Source organism: Drosophila miranda, chromosome XR, assembly GCF_003369915.1.
Source record: "Drosophila miranda strain MSH22 chromosome XR, D.miranda_PacBio2.1, whole genome shotgun sequence".
Lineage (NCBI taxonomy): Eukaryota > Metazoa > Arthropoda > Insecta > Diptera > Drosophilidae > Drosophila > Drosophila miranda.
Window position 1 is genome coordinate 6,154,026 of NC_046674.1, and position 16,350 is coordinate 6,170,375.

A 16,350-nucleotide genomic window follows, 5' to 3' on the forward strand; every position below is an offset into this window, starting at 1 on the left:
TCCTTTTTCCATTTTCTTTTTTTGTGTATACCCTGTACTGAAAGATGGTTTTAGGAGGGTATTTATGGGGCTAAGGGATCATAATATTGATCGATTTTATAGCCAATGGCTATAGTGTGGCTCTTTGAACACCTGGCTTTCATCTAAAAATCAAAATCTATCGCAGAAAGGCGCACCGAAGGCGTTCTTGAAGAGCCACAAGAACTTCCCCCTCTGTTCCCCTTGCCCATCCTATGCCATTCCTAAATGGCAATCACATCGTATCTATATGGATCTTTTACACAAAAGCCCTCAAATTGAAATAACCATTTCGCACAGACAGAAAAAGTTGTTTCGTGCCAAACAGAAATTACATTTACTTTGCTACTGAATTATTTGTGTGGCCAAGAGTCGTCCCCCGCCACGGCCACCGCCCTCCCCACCAAAAGACATTCCTAATGGCGCATGGCGGGCACTGACCAACAGAGACGGAGAGAGAGAGAGAGGGAGAGGGGGAGAGGGGGAGAGAGAGAGAGGGAGATTTATTATCAACTGTCATTGAGGCAAGGCGGCCTACACACACACTCACACGCACTCGTATCTGTATCTGTATCTGTATCTGCTCTCTTGGCATCTCAACAATCATCATCTATCTCTCTCTCTCTGTCTCTCTGTCTCTCCGTCTCTGCAGAAAAACATTTGTTATAATCAAAAGTTCTTGACTTGTGCTTTGATTTCTCTCGCAACTTTTGCGGAATAGTTTCTCCTGATTTTTGCCATTTGTTTGGCTTAAGGTTGACAGTTCAATAAGTTCTTGAGAATTGGAGCTTTAATTTCCATAAATAAGCCACCTGAAGGAGGCGGCTACTAATTACGCATACGCAGCGGTGTCTTACGAGAAAAGTCTCCGCTTGCCTTAACCCAATGCCATTTCCATTTCCATTTCCAATTCCAATAACTTTTGCTGCATTTCCCACACACACAGTTGTCATTTTTGGGCAAAGAATCCTTTGAACTGCCAGGCCATATATCGTTTTAATATAATTTCTGTGGTAAAATTAACTTTATGAACTGTTGAATGAGAACGAGAACGAGACGTGAAACAGGAGGAGCCACGGCAGCAGCGGCAATAAGGAAGCTCCTTGCCTCGGAGCTAGCGTGCCGTCTCTCACAACCTGCCACTTAAAACAAATAACAAAGTTTTGCTTAACTTTGCGGCAAGTCGTCCTTACCCGCCCCCCCCCCCATTCCCCCCGCCGGCAGGCAGCAGCTCTTGGGGGAAATTATGGCCAGACACAAAGCGAAAATCGTCGTCAACGACATCGTCCTCGTTCTCGTCGACGTCGTCGTCGGTGGTGGTGGTGGTTCGGGCTTTTGTCTTGGCAGGGAAAATCATCGACAAGGACTCCTGTCTCCTGTCTGGAAAAGCTTCTCTCTTCCACTGATGGCAAAATTACATATGAAAGTGGATTTCATTAAAAAGAAGTTGACTGCAGAGCGAAAAATGGCAAGTAAAATGGCATTTTAGCCCGTAAGGAAAGGATGAGGCCTGCCAGCAGCCTGCTGGAAGCAGCCGCCAGCTTAAGACGGTTCCGGTTAAAGTAGCTTTCACAATTTTGACAGCCAGCAGCAGGAAGATGAAGGCTATAATCCTCTCAGATATTTCTTGAATTTCTTTACAGAAACTCCAGAAATACTCTTCAAAATTTAAGCATTTTGCTATCTCCCTCAGCCATTTCTTAAGCCATAAAACAGCTCAATTTGCATCCCAAGGAGTTTTCCATTATTTTGGGGAGATGCCGCCCCACCCGGCCCCGCCCTACGCTGTCACAGGTGGTGTTGCCATGGCGACAGGGCAATAAGTTAATGCAAAATAGTTGGACCGTCTGTCAGGGACTACAATAGGAAAAGCACAGGAATTTCAATCAAACAAAAAACTCGTTTTCCAGACCTCGCTAATTGGCTCTCGGCTGATCCATCCACAGACAGACAGACATCATCAAATATCATCATCCGAAAAGGTGTAAAAAGCAATCCTAATGAGACAAAAGACAACATGCTATCCCCTAACCCGTCCCACGCCGAACAATTGGCTGCAATTTCCACGTTTATGGCAATTTTGCTAAGCAATATCGTGGTGTTATGTGCGGAAAAGCTTTCAACCTCTTTAGTGGACGGTGGTCGGTGGTCGGGAGCAGGCTGGTTTGGGGGGGCATAAAAACGGCGCCAACTTCAAGCCAACTTCATGAATTTTGAATGAACGCAGAAGGCACAAACTAATGCCAGTCTTTGGCACCACTCCCACACGGCAATGGCCAGAAGGGGGCGGAGGAAACCACGAAAGAGGACTCCATTTGGGGCTATTCGAAGTTGCAGATACCCTTGCAGATGCCCAAAAGATACTCTGGAGACAAAGAGCTCTCTCTCTCTCTCTCTCTCTCTCTTCCAGCGCATCAGCTCCGCCCTTCGTTTTCCTAGGGTATCACGGATGTAGAGCGTATCCGAGTGCGGAACGAAGCATTTTCCTGCTGACACAAGACATGGAGGAGCCATCGTTGTCGTTGGGGTCGTTTGCCGACTTCCGGACGACTACTTAGAGACGCCTAAACAGCTTCATTACTTTTAAGGGGCTGACGGGCGGACGGGATGTCTGGGATGTCTGCTTTTCTCTGGCCAGGGCGCAAATTTGTTTGTGTAAATTAAATGAAATGACTGTAAAAATGCCAAATAAGCTAATTTGCGGTTAGTTTTTTTTGTTGTTTTGTTTTTGTTCAAGGCCTTCACTGGGGCTTGCGGCTTTTTTCTTTTTTTTTGAGTTATTAGTTCATTAAGTGGAAAGGTCCTGGCAAGCGTTATCAATCAAAGGGAAAATAACAAAATGGCTCTCTGTCATTTGCTCACTTGTGTGGAGGTCGTCCCATCATGAAATGTTTATAAGCCTCAAACAGAGAAGAAGGGACCTCCAATTTGAATGGGAGTCCGTTTCCGTTCCCATTCCCATTCCCATTTCCGTTCCCATTCCCGTTCAAGCTGTTGTTGTGGTCACCATCGCCATCCAAGCGCCACCGTCTGCTTGGCTGGTTGGTCATTTTTCCGGACTCGAGCTCCACTCTCTGCGGTTGCATAGTAAATGCAGACAAGTCTTCTTCTTTCTACCATTTTCCCCACTCTCCACTCTCCATTCTCTGGTCGCTCTGGTTATTTTTCCTGGCCTGGCCATGAATTTTGCATTAGAGTTTAGTTAAAGTGCAGCTGGTGCGAATCCCATCGGGGGTGGGGGCCAGCCAGGGGCAGGGTATGAGATACGGTTAGCGGTAGCGCTAGAGCAAGTATTTTTTTTTGTATCCTATTCTATACGGCATTGATATGGAAAGAATGCAAAGCCATGGCCACTGCCACTGCCACTGCCACTGCCACTGCCAGGGCCATTAACTATGTAAAAGTCGGTATACACACAATTTAAAGAGTTACAAAATGCTATATTGAGGGTTGCACTTGAAGAGGGACCTATTTTGTTGTTTAGTGGGGGAATAAGCCCCAAGATAACTGCATGTCTTAGATGCGGTGTAAAATGGGTTTCTGTAGTACCGATAAATGTCAAAGATTACATATTAGAGGGAACAATAGTCGTCGTGGCCACCATCGGCCGCGTGGCCCCGCCGAGAGAGAGAGAGTCATCTTCGTTGTTGTTGTTGCGTTGGTTACTTCCATGTCTGCTTAAGCTTCTTACAAATAAGCTCTGCCTGAGGACGAGAGAGCAAAGGCTTGAAGCAAGATGAATTTGGTAATATAATGACGTCGGTTATACAAGGTTTTCCCGCAAACTCCCGCTCAGCACAACTGAGAGCGCTTTGAGGGAGAGAGAAGAACGAAGCGAAATAAGACCCGAAAGAGAGCGAGCTACGGGAGCGGACCATCCCACTCTCTCTCTCGGCGCTCGGAGAGACAAGCGCTAGAAAGAGATGACAAACGTTTTACGCTCTGCACGTCTCTGACGCTCTGCGTCACCTTATGACCAAATTCATCTTGGAATGAATTGCGAGAGCAAAAAGAACATCAGATCGAGCAGATAAGACAATTTCGACGCCACTGCACTCAAGGCTAAATCAATGGTTGACAAAAGTCTACAACCCCCATACAATTGGGTTCCAGTTGTAAATTATTTATATTAAAAAATAGAAATTCCCAATCCTCTTTTATCTGTTTTCAACCGCCACACCGATTCCTTCTCATGGTAATTACCATAATCATTGGATTATCCCATAATAGCAAAGACTCCGCGGTCGGAAGCATCAACTGCTGTGACAGCTGCCTTGATGATCCCCAATAACCATCCACCCGCCCCATTAATCTTTATATGAAACTAGTCCTCCAGTCATCTAAGCCTCCAAATTAACTGGCAGTTGCTTTGCAAGTGGCGGCTCATCATTTAGTTTGAGAGAAAACTTCTATTTCCATGAATCGATAGGCAGTCAAGGGCTCCAGCACTTGGGTCCAGCTGCAGCTGAGCGACAACTGAAGGAGCAGCTGCGACAGTGCGAGGACAGAGTCCTGTCCATGGCCTGGCGTGGCGTGGCGCTCCTTCAAATGAATTATAGTCAAAAAGGAAACGGCAACGGCAACGGCAACGGCAACAAGAACAAGAACAAACTTTTGCATTATTTTATGAAAATGTTGTTAAAACAAATTTGTTTGCCTGGTGTTTGGATATTTTTGTGCTCAACTGTAAGCAGGGAGCCAGTCCTGCCTCCTGCGTCGTGGGTCTGTGCTGTTCTGTGCTGAAAAGTTGTTCAGTTTCTGTCACCGGTGGCACACCTGAGAGCCAACAAGGAGACAAGGATGGGTCTGGGTCTGGGTCGTCGAGTCATCCCTCTGCTCCGCCCTGCTCTGCCCTGCTCTGCCCTGCTCTGCCCTGCTCTGCTCTGCCTGGCTCGTCCTGTAAGTATGGTATTATAACTTTTTTTTCCCGCCATAATTTATGCGCACTTTATGCAAATTTTTTCTATAAACCAACCAGGAAAAGAGCCATGCGTGTGCTCTGCTGTGCTCTCCTCTGTGTGTGGGTTTGGTTCTTGTTTTTGTTTTTCAAATGTAAACTGTAAGCGGGCTTTGGTTTTTTTTTTTTTTTCGTTTTTAAAAGCAGATATTCAACATGTTTGGAGGGATTGAAGAGCATCTACGGCGCTACGTAAACGCCAGTAATTATACATTTTTGTGGAAAAGTTTCTGTCCGCTTGCCAGGTCTCTCATCCATTGGCATTACCAATCCAGAATCCAGGGGCCAGGCGGCAAGCAGGCGCTTATTTTTAATGAAAAAAGTTCACCCAACTGGGGGCTGATGCTTGGGCAAGTTCTAATTGATTTTTAGATTGATATGCAATGCAGAGCACAGAGCACAGAGCACAGAGTACAGAGCCGTCTGCCAGCCTGCCTGTCTTTCTGGGGATTGACAGAAAGTTTTTGCACGGCCCTGGGCTCTGGGGCTCTGGGGCTCTGCATAGGCATATGAAATTTCAATTAAAATCACAAAATATGCAACTAATTTGCAATTTTATTTTATATTCAGCTTTGACAACGTTTTTTTCCCCCCACCACCACCTCTAGTATTTTATCAATTTGCTTGTCGCTTTCATTTGATGTGCATTTTTTTCGGTTAATTTACTTAATAAATGTTTGGCATTTGAATGGGATTTTGTGCACTTTGGAGTTGGGCGCTCGTTTGTTGGTTTAGATGGAAGCTTGTTCAATATTCGTTAGTTTAAGTGATTAAATATTGAAAAATTTTGGTTTGGCTAAAGGAATTAACATGGGATGTTGATCGAATTAGTTGCCAATTAGATGAGATATTGAATAAACGGTTATACGGTTAGATGTACATATTTATACTCCAATTACGGGATAAATTTAATAGAAAAAATATGCTTCCCATAGCGCATCGAAATGTGATTTAGATTTGAAATTGCAGAGGGAATATTTGAGAGCTGTTTGATAAATAAAAGAAATTTCTTCGATAAATTATAATATATATTTCGATTATTTATTGACAACTACTATTTAAGTTGTCAATAAATAATCGAAATTTGTGCGATACATAATCAATATTCGCTTGAGAAATAATCGATATTTGTTCGATTAATTATTGGCATTTTTTCTAAGCTGAATAGACAGATTATCGATAAATAATCGGTACTTGTTCGATAAATAATCAATATCTTTTCGATAACTAATCAATTTATGTTCAATAAATAGTCGATAATTATTATAGACATTTTCTTTAAGCTGAATCGACAGTTTTTCGATAAATAATCGATAAATGTTCGATAAATAATCATTATATGTTCACTAAATAGGCGATAATTGTTATAGACATTTTCTTTAAGCTGAATATAGAGTTTTTCGATAAATAAGTTATTTTTCAATCGATACTTGTTCGATAAGTAAATACAAATTTCTGTGTGATAAATAATTTAAAATAATAATAAATAATAGTTAATATCTGTTCGTTAGATAAACAGTTACAACGAGAATGCCTTTTGTTGGTTCCACAATTATTCCTATAGGTAATGCAGGAGTATTGAGTACTCAAATAATTCGAGCAAATCTTTAATTACAAAGTTTTTGTGCAGCTTTTTGTGTCCTTCCATTTGCACCAAGAACCAGGCCAAGCAAACACTTACTTCGCCCCACATCATGCGGATGGGATTCGAGTGGGATGGCCCCATTTCAATTCATTGTCTGAGCTTGTCCAAATCTGAATCCAAATCCAAATCCTCACACCTGTTTGAGACCATTCAGTGCTACGCTCTTAATTGAATTCGTGTAATTCGTCCGGCAATTCGCTTTTGCCCGCTTTTCCTCATGGTCCTTGGTGCTTGTCCTTTGTCGCTCTCTGTCGCTCTCTGTCGCTCTCTGTCGCTCTCTGGCACTCTCTGGCTTAATGAGGACTGACAGGCGACAAGCGTAATTAAATTTTATTTTACTCTTACATGCAAATTCTAAGCGTCACGTCCTCGAAACCGAAACAGAAACAGAAACAAAAGTACGGGGCGCTCAGTCTTTTTTGTCCCTGGGTCTTGATTTAATTTTCCGAGGGGTTATCTGTCTTCCTCCCCTTTGTTTTTTTTTTTGTATGGGGGGGGGGGGGTGTAATTTATGGCCAGGCAACGGGCGGTCATTCAGGTGTAGCCCACAATTGACCAACTTAAATTTTCACCACCAAAATTACTCCGAAAAATTCAAGCTTCGTGTGGCACTACGAAAAGCCCCATTGATTTGTATGCCCCCCCCCCCCCCCCCCCCCCCCCCCCCCCCCCCCCCACTAGTGCACTAGTGATACGAGTACATCAAGTATACGCCAGTTGTGACACGAGAGTGTCTCTGGGTCTGGCTCTGGCTCTGCCGCTGCCGCTGACAATGACATATCAGAGTCGTTTACACATTTTATATAATATATACATATGTGTGTGTTCCTTCCCCCAGTTATTGACTAAAGCAATTTGTATGCAAAATAGCTGTAAACTATTTTATATTCGTCTTTCTTTTTGCTCTGGCGAAAAATAAGTCAAGTGCATTGACAAGTGACTTGTTGGAAGGCAGCTTCTTCAATGATATGGTAAGGGGGAGGAGGGAGGAGCAGACTCGACTCTCGTCTCAATTGACATAGAAATCCATTTGCATTTCTCTTTTTAGTAGAACATACTTGATAGTTGGATTCCTAGATTATAGAGTGTCTGACAGAGAGAGAGGGAGAGCGAGGGAAAGACAGAGAGAGTGCTGAGTGTTTTGCTGAACAAGTCGGCAAATTCTTTTAATTAGCCCATTGCCTTTTATAGGCCAAAGCGAATGCATTTGCTTAGACATTCGAGTGGGGCCAGTGGGCAGGGGGGGCTGTGCTGTTTGTAAAGAAAATACAATTTATTTGAGTTGGTTTAATTAGTTAACTAAACTCAGGCTCCCAGACTCCTCCCAGACTCCCAGGTTCCCAGTTTTGCTGCCGCTTTTGATGGTTGAAAACTATTTGAAAGGTTGCCTCCTCCTCCAACGCTCTCGACTCAAAGTTTATAAATTTCCAAGCATCTAAAAATGTGGTGCCAAGTTTTAAATGAGAATTTCTTATAAAAAAAAGATCACGTTTGACTAGAATTAAGCCATAAACGATTTTCAATAGCCAAATGATAGGGTATAGGGTATTCCAGTCCACTCTTTGGCTAATTATAGGGTATGGGGTATTCCAGTACACTCCTTGGCTAATTACAGTGTCTGCAGCATGTATTTGCCGTTTAGTTAAAGCTCTGACGCCATCGACAGCGAGTTTTCAATAAATGTTAATTAAAATGGCGCCTGCTGCAGTTGCCCCAGATGCTGCTGCCCCCCCTACCCCCACTTTACTGGCTGTCTGTCTGCCCCACAGCTGGCAGCGCTCCATCATCGGATCCAATACGTCTTGCCGTCCGTTCTACTATCTGCAGTCTCGTTGTCAGCAATAAATAGTCAAGTACATAATACTTATAATTTATTTTGCATAAATAAAAAAGATAGAGAGAGGGAGGGAGAGAGAGAGATAAATAAAAAATCCGTCTTATATGAGTAGATACATCCCCTGTCCCCTGTCCCCTGTCGCCCCCATCCATCCCACACCCACTGTGACACAATGGTCTGCCCGCCCGCCTGCCCGTCCCCTCCCACAGTCTGCTGTGCCGTGCCGCCTCAATCGCACTTACATTAGATTTATGGCAAAGTCAGTCGTCGAGCAATTTGCGTGGGTAAACATGCACTAAAACTCAATTTAGAGGCGGATACAAGTACGAATTTATATGTATTTGTAAATATGTATGTATGTGTGTGCCGAGTACGTACAGTTCTTGCAAATTGTATGCTGACACAGCAGCATTGAGGCAGGGCGGGCGCCCAATTTAATGCGATTTAAGAGAGCAAGAGCAGCAGCTAGAAAGCAAATTGAGCGAGCCACTTGAACGAATGAATGATGGACTGACGACGGGACTTGCAGGGAACGACAGGGATAGCAGATGCGATCATAGGATACCCTGTATCCGCAGTCGCCAAGCCAACGTAGAGACTCTAACAATAACAAATAACAAAAGTCCCGCTGCCATGTAAATGTTTTGTATGCATTTTCTGAGAGCGTAACCTGAGAGAGCGCGCGACATCTCCGCCTTGTTGTTGCTGCTTCGGAGAGATCAATGGAATGAAGGACGCAATGAAATGCGAGAATCAAAAGCCGAGCCGATCGAACAGATAAGGCGACTCGGATGCAAACAAAATCAAAGCCGACTGCACAGCGGCGGACTTCGGGTTCGGCTTTCTCGAGGCCGCTAAACGAATAGCAGGGTGGTCTTGGGCATCGGCTGTTTATGCTTTTTTTTTCTCTTCTTCTTCATCGTTTTGTCGCATGAGCCCTTGGGAAAAATCAAGAAAACCGAGTTGGCCCTGTATACCCCACATACCCTGCCACTAGGTGCCACAACAATAGCTCCTGTTTGGGGGACAGCAATGATAACGATAGCAGGGCAAGGCAAACGGCATTCAAACGTCTCGGGCAAGTCTTGTCCCACCCAGGGCCTGCCTCACATTATTAAATTACAAAAAAAACACTCCCGCGTATGCCAGTCTCCATCTCTGACTCCCTCTCGCCTCCACCAATTAATCCCAACTGGATTTCGCATAAAGATAAAATGACGACCAACGCAGTGTCGCTGAGTCTCCCAGTGGCTCTGTCACTGGCACTGGCACTGCTATTGCTCCAGGGCAATCCCCAATCCATCCCCAAGCATCCCCACATTTTGACAATTTTCCAAGCGCGTGGCGCTTGCCGCTTGCCACCAGCCACCCACTTGATACAAGCAGATAAGTCATTTTTATGTGACACTTTGCCTTAAATATTTCACATTTTTTGTGAGCATTTTTTTCTGGGATGGGGTGTGGGGGCTGCGGACGGAGCCATTATATAACTAAGCAAAGGCCTTATTTCACTCCATTCCATCCCCCCTCTCCTCTCTCCTCTCTCCTCTCTCACTGCCACTCTGCCCCTCTTTGGGCAATGACACTATTGTGTATTATAATGGATACTGCGCCTTTAATGGTTGACGATTTTTAGGCACTGATATGCTCAAGACGACGACGGACGATGGGCGATGGGCGACTAGAACGGCCCCCGAATGACCTTCATTGCCAGAGGGTGAACCGGGGGTGGCAAAATTACAGTTTCTATTGGTTTCTATGAAAGGAAAGATGAAATGCTCACAAGTGGAATACTGATCCCATCAGAATGGGTGGGTGTTGGCTTTAGTCGGCAGATAATCAAGAAATTCAAAAGTTTTTGTGGCAAACAGTGAAACCTTCTTCGAAAGAACTCCACACTTCCACAAGGAACTCTTTCTCTCTCTCTCCCAGTGTGTCTTAGCATCTAAGGGTGGTATGCTCTCCATCTGTTGCTCCAAAGAGAGAACTTTTGACATATTCTCCCCCACACACTCAATCATTCGTAGGCCTGCCTCCCACCGCCCCCAGAGGCGGCATCAACCATGCGGCAGACACACGATTATTCTTTACAGCTTGAAGTGTCTCCTTGTGGCAAGTGGCGTGACCAAAAGCGGACCAAGTGGGTCATCAGCAGACCCACGAAATAGTCGGGGCCTGTCCATCCCATTTGTCATTAACATCATTTACCACCAGCCTGTAGCCACCAGCCACTAGCCGCCAGCCACTTGCCACTTGCCACAGTTTGCTGCACATTTTCGACCTGCAATTTAGCATTTGTATTTGGGCAATTTTTGCAACTTGTTTGCGCTTTTAATAGACCCAACGCGACACGTTCTAGGCCTGAGTATGGCCTGCGGCTGGCCGCTTAACTTGGCCAACTGGTTTGTTATGGCCAACAGAAATCGAGACGAGAAAATAGAGTCATTTGTTTTTGGTGTTGCCTGGAAAATTTAATTGAATTGAGACTCTCAACAGGCGATGGCGATGGCGATGGCGATGGCGATGGAGAGTCTCAGCTGAAGGTGTGGGGCTGTGGAGGTGGTGTGGGCATCACATTTCAACAGCTTTTGGCTTAATTATAAGCCCCAGAGAGACCAGAGACCCGAGACCAGAGACCCGAGACCCCAGCGCGACGACACTCGAGATACACCCCGACTCTCGGACAAAAAGTTGATTGGACAATTGCTGCGTATAGAAATTTTCAAAAAGAGTCAACACAAATTATGTTTTTGTTTGGGTTATTATTTTTACGCATTATTTACACACCTTTGTGGTCTTGTTTACATTACCCCCTTCCACGGCTCTATGGGGTTTAAGCCGCAGCTTTGCTCCACGCTCACGTTCATTGGGGATTGGGAGCTGGGGGCTGGGGGGGGGGGCTGGGGGGCTGGGGACTGCGACCTCGTCCGCTCTACAATTTCAATTTCAACGCCTTCTCAATGTGCGTCAGTCTTCAGGTTACAATGGAGCCGGCTGGTGGTGGTGGTGGGGGGTATCTGCTGTATGCCTCAATTGGTGGCAGATCAATTGACATGCGGCTCTCGGCTCAATTTTGTCATGCCTCGTTCTCGCGTTCGTTGCGGAAATTCTCTCTCATTTGCGTGGGCAATAGACAATTTTGGTCGATAATTTTATAAGAGGCTTTTTTTTCCATCTCCCGTTTCGAAATATTATTAACCTGAAATTGACACTTTTGTGGGGTGTTTCGCGGGCATAGAAAGACGGAGAAACGGAATTGTTTGGGCAGTTCATTGAGCAGAGGTAATAATGTTTAGGAATACCCATCCAATCGATCCCAGAGTGGAAACCGTAAGAAAAATGTATTTTTTATTTCAAATTAATTTATTACACTATTAAATGAAATATTTTCAGATTTAGATTGAATTTATTTCCTAAAAATTTAATATAATAATGGGCGGTATAAAAATTACTTTTTAATACATTTTTGTTTAAATCAAAAGGATTCATATTTCGTTCATTAATTATGGTTGTGTTTAGTTTTAGTTTCAGATAGTTTTGATGGAGTTTTAAGCCAAAATTAATCGCTGTCTCTCTCTATAAAATTCGAATCTATTTCAATGCTCAATGTACTCCCGTTTCCGTATAATTTCATTTAATTAGCTCATATATTGTATAACAAATGTCATTCTTCACTTAAGAAATGTCAACAAAAATTACACAACTTTTCTATCAAATTTTCCCACACATCTCTCCCCCTCTCTCTCTCTCTCCCTCTTTGACATATCTTTAATTACACAAAATGTTATTGTTTTTATTAAATTTCATTTCAAGTGTCTCGGTGACAGGGCCCTTGTGATAAAATATGGGAAAAAAGCATACGATATTTTTGTGTATTTTACATATGCAAATAAATTTTCATCTCTGCATCTCTGGGCTCTGGGCTCTGGGTTTTTCCTCTTTTAAATTTTAATTGCATTTGTTTGTTCGATGCTTTTGTTGGATTTTTAACAAGATAATAAATAAATAAATCTCCCCTTTTGCATACGTCAAATGCACTCGAGTGAAGTGAAATTTATGGAAAATTTCGACATTTCAAACCAGAAAAAAAAAAATATTGTCCAGCTTTTAAGCCATGGAATCCCCAAGACCCCAGACCCGAGACCCCAGACCGACCAAAATGCCGATTAATCAAACTAATTTGGGCTTTTGCTGCTGCTGCCTGTCGCTTCTATTGGCCTGTTATGCTAATCACATTAGGTCGCTCGGTTTTCGGGGAGTCCTCCAGGATTGCAGCGACCGGCAGACAGGACTGTCATTTTCATAATTGGCCAAAAAACCCAACAACCGAACCGCACAACTATTAGCCAGGCCCGGCCAAACGACAGCAGGGCCAACAACAGACTGACGGAATGACAGACCCACTAAATGCTGACCAAAATGATGGACACACACTCTCTCGGGGGAGCAGAGCAGGGGGGCGGCACTGGAAAACGTTTTTGTGTATCAAGAATTCATGATTTCAATTGAAGGAATCAAAGAAATAGTCAAACACCATAGTCTATGGCTAAGCCGCACTGGGAAAGAGAGTTGTATTCCAAATATAAGTGATTTCTACCTCTCCCAGTGTGGCTTAGCAGTAGAGGGTAACCAGGGTTGACACCACTGACTACCTCTCCCGGTGTGGCTTAGCCGTAAAGGAAAGCCAGTTGCAGTAGTCCCCAGAGTGTAACCGATTCTAACCCAACTTCTAGTTTTCCCCACGCTTTTTGTCACGCTTCAACGGCCCGCATAAACGTTAATGGCGGCTGGCAACTCTGGTTCGTTTGGCCCGGAATTGCCCCGTTATTAAAATTTAACGCCACCGAAAAGCGTAAAATTGCCACATTTATGTACCGCACTGTCCTTTGCCCCTCCCACTCCCCCCCCCCCCCCCTGCACCCGCTGTCTGGCACCCCCGTGCGTGCATTAAAAGTTTTTAAAATACACACAAATTGACTTTTGATGTTTCGCGGTTGATTTTCCCCTGCATATATTTTTGTTGTTGTTGCTCTTTTATTTTGTATAAATGGTGCGTATAAAAGTTTATTAAATTTTAAAGTTTTCCCTCGGATAAATGTGTGTGTGTGTGTGTGTGCGTGTTGAGTGGAATTTCCATATAAAATAATTTTTCAATTATGCAGAAGAGTGCCGGAACGGAAAAAGGGGAAGAGGAATGGACGGGAAAGCAAAGGACCGAAAGGAACGGAACGGAACGGAATGGCACGGCACGGTACGGGAGCGAAAGGAGACAAACGCTTTGGATTCCAACTGGTTTTGCCACTTGGCAACGGCTGTTGCAACACTCTCATGTGGTGCAGCCAGTGGCTGCCAAAGGGCAGACCCCGTAGAAGCTGCAACAGATATGTTGATGGCGTCATGTAATGAAGTTTTAAATGAAGTGCGACAGCAGCCGCACACACACACGCTGTCCTCCTGTTAAGGCACAACACGGGGGCACCAACTGCGGCGCGACATTTTGTGGCAATAACGTTGATGATGATGGCAGGGGACGGAGGCCACACACACACACACACACAGATGGCCCAACTATTGCCAAAAATGTTGGCAGAAAGTGTCACCAAACGAACTCCGAGCTCCAACTGCATTTGGGGAATGCCAAAAGCCTGCCACTTGCCCCCTTCTGTGGGGGGGGGGGACTCTATAGTGTCTGGTCTGCCTTCTGTTGCACTTTGTGTTTGCTGTTCAGCGAGCTGTCAACGTTGCTACTTCATATTGTTGTCGTTTCTCTCGCTTGCCCCGAAAGGAAATTGCATTACGGTTTGATGATGGAAGAGAGCCACCTCTGGGTGGAACAAGCACTGAGTGCAACTCACAGTGTGGCTTAGCTGTGGCGAAGGCAAGGGCGCTCTATTTTTCACCGAAAAACTCTCATTGAGAGACCTCTCAGACCCTTGGGTGGCACAACTCCAGCCTCTTGAGAGTCGAGTACTTAACGATTGCACTTCATTTGGAGGTCCTCGGATGGTGGTGCTGCTGCTGTCATTAATTACGGATATCAATCAGAAACAGAGACAAATCGGCGTCAATAAATCGGGGAGCCCAACAACCCGTTGCAACAAAAGACCGTCACACAATTTTTGAATAATTTGGCTTCACGCTTTTTGATCAGGGAATAACCGATGATGAAGAGCGATCAAAACAGTTTAAAGACCGATCGAATGCTCGACGCCAAAGCGGATGGTTATGTAAGCGGAAACATCTGCATAAATAATAGATGGGGGCGGGGTGGAGCAGAGGGGCTGCGCGGCACCGGCTTTGATCTCTCCCTGAGAGCGCCAATTTGTGGGACTTTTGGGTGCCAAGCGAATTCCAATCAAGCTGCTGCTGCCTCCCTCCCCCTCCCCCTCCCACTGCCATCTCCCTCTCGTCGTATCAAAGCGAAAAGTGCCGCTGTACAACAAAAATTTCTTTCTGTTTCTATTCTGTTGCCAGTGAAAAGTTTTCCAAAAAGATAAGCAAAATAGTTGGCAAACGCAGTCGGAAAAGTTCATTCTTTTGGCACCTGTTTACCCCCCCCCCCCCCCCCCCCACCCCCCAACAAAAAATAATAATAATATAAATAATAATTACCCCCCCTCCCGGCGGCAACCAAAACAAACTGCAGTTTTCCCGCCGCTGATTTGTTACTCACGAAAATTTCGTTATCAAAATTTATGTCGAAAAGTTTTTGCACGGGGTGGGGGGGAGGGGGGAGACGTTTTCTAGGAGCTACTGCCACGGACCAGACCTTTTTTCATAACTCAAATTAATGCTTATTAATTTTTATTGCCATTATTTGTGGCACCATAATTAATTGTCTATTTGGTATTTGGTATTTTTATTGCCCCCAAAACTCCACGAAAAGGTGCCAACTAAATGAATTCGTTTCTTTCTTCTTTCTGGTTTCTCGGGCGTGTTTTTGTATCTGGTTTTATATGCAAATGGGATTTATTGAGAAATTATAGCGCATTCATTGTGGCATATATTTGCATTTAGAGTGGACTTTTTTTTTTGGTGTTACTCTTTTAGCAGAGGTTTTTTCTCTATTTTTGTTACTTATATACTAAGAAAACTTTGAGTTATTATTGGCTTTTTAATCATTTTTTAGGTCTCAAATTTAAAAATTTGAATTTTATCCCTTAATTTGTATATTTTCAAAGTGAAATATCAAAAAGCCCTCGCAGGCATTATAGGGTTAAAGAGAGAGAGAGCGCGCGCGAATGGCAAGAGATCTAGAGGGAACGAAACGGGCAAAGCAATAGAATCGATCCCGCAAGAGAGCGCATGGAAGGAGTGGAATGAAACGAACAAGCTATGGGAGAGCAGATCGGATTGGATGTCCCGCTCTAGCCAACGGCTGGAGAGTGGAGAAAATCATGCTCTCAATTAGTCACACTCGCACGCACACTACAGTCGCGATTCACGTGATGCCATGCCTTACAAGAGGAGCATTTCGATAGTGAAACTGTGGAGAAACTCTATGTAGATATATTTTTCCAATCTGCCATGGAAATCAGTTCAGCATTCCCAGTTTTATACTTTAATCGCATTTAGCATTTTCTGTGTACTATTCTTATCAATCATTTCAGCTTGATTGGTTTTTCCATTGATTGGCAAATCCCATCCAATCCATCCATCTTCAACGGAGAAAAACAAGGACTAAAATTAATTAAACTAAAAGCGAGAGAGAGTGGCAGTGGCAGTGGCAGTGGCAGTGCTAATCACTTAATTACATGCCTCAATCGCCAGATGGTTTTTCCCAACGCCGGCTGGCTCCGTGCATATTTATAATTTGAAATTAAACTTGAACGACAAGTCCGAGCCACGCGTGAGAGATCCATTGAGCCCGAAACAACGGCGAACCAATCAATC

General features: G+C 44.3%; 1 protein-coding gene across 1 annotated transcript in view; it reads right to left on the reverse strand.

Moving 5' to 3' along the window:
* LOC108165425 overlaps window positions 1–16,350 on the reverse strand; it is a 105,904-nt gene that overhangs the window by 69,676 nt on the left and 19,878 nt on the right. The window lies entirely within an intron of this gene.